The following is a 1,230-nucleotide window of genomic DNA, read 5'->3' as shown; positions in this document are numbered from 1 at the left end:
CGAGTGTGTGAATATAGTGATTGGCTCAGTGCCCACTGGTGAACCAGGATTGGGATAGCTGAATCTCTGGGATTGGATCGGCAATGACGCGAAGGCTGCATGACACCTGAGGACTTGTGGAACGTTCCTGGATCGTCAAGGATCGACTCAGGAAGCGTGGGAACCTCACACCATCGAGGGACAGGCGTCGTGAGCCAGGAATGAAAGGTAGATCTAATTTCCCTGCCATTACCCCTTGTTTGAGTAGGATAGATAGGCCACGATATTTGCATTTGTATGTTGCAGGATAACATTAATACTTTAGTAGTAGAAAAGGATGTAAGGCAGCTTGTGTCCAGGACTATTGGAGAGGACAGTGTGCGTGGACGGCAGGACAGTGGAAGAAGAGGTGCTGACGTGGTGAAGAGGCCCTTCTGTGAGAGCAACCTGTCCTCTTAAAAAGAACGTCAACATTTGCCGTTTGACTCTACGGCTGTTTTTGGACGTTATTTTGTGTAAAACTACGTCTATTTTCGCTTCCATGGATTATCTCTTGTTATACAATGAAATACCACACTCTTATTATTCTATAACTCACTGACTATGCTCTGATATTTGTTCTTCAAGTAAAAATATATATATTTTTGCCTTAATTAGGCCATAATCCAGAAAATTCCAGCCTATCGATCTTTATATTTAGGAAAACATCTAATAAATTTGGAAATGAATTTTTCGTTCGCCGACAGTTGCCTGTTACTATTTAACCCTCTATGCTTTAATGTCGCTGGTCATTGTGACTTTCCCAGGATTTATATAGATTTCGTAGTAGCATTTAGTCAGACTACAGTAATTTAACTAATGGGAAACCTCTATAGTTGTCGTAAATTAATAATAATCATTTATCAAATAATAAATTAGCAAACATACGCAACATTTTATGTTACGACTTTTCGGGTAGGCCGTTCTGTTTGTTTACAACCTCAATGGTTCAAAATACACAATACTTTTAATATATAAGTGACTAAGTATGCTCTAATATATGGTCCTCAATGAGAATTATCGTTTTTTTTTTTTGTTAATTTGTCCATAATGAATAAGATTCCTTACTGTTGATCTTTATATTAAGAAAAACATCTAAACAAATTGGTATTGTGTTTTCGTTCAGATAAAGTTTCCAGATACTATTTCCTAGTTCTCAATTAATGTAGGTGGTTATTTTAATTCGCGGCTACCAGGGGCTTTCTCCCATTA

Source organism: Procambarus clarkii, chromosome 33 (assembly GCF_040958095.1).
Source record: "Procambarus clarkii isolate CNS0578487 chromosome 33, FALCON_Pclarkii_2.0, whole genome shotgun sequence".
Lineage (NCBI taxonomy): Eukaryota > Metazoa > Arthropoda > Malacostraca > Decapoda > Cambaridae > Procambarus > Procambarus clarkii.
The sequence above is the reverse complement of the archived record's forward strand: the minus strand, read 5'-3'. Positions refer to the sequence as shown.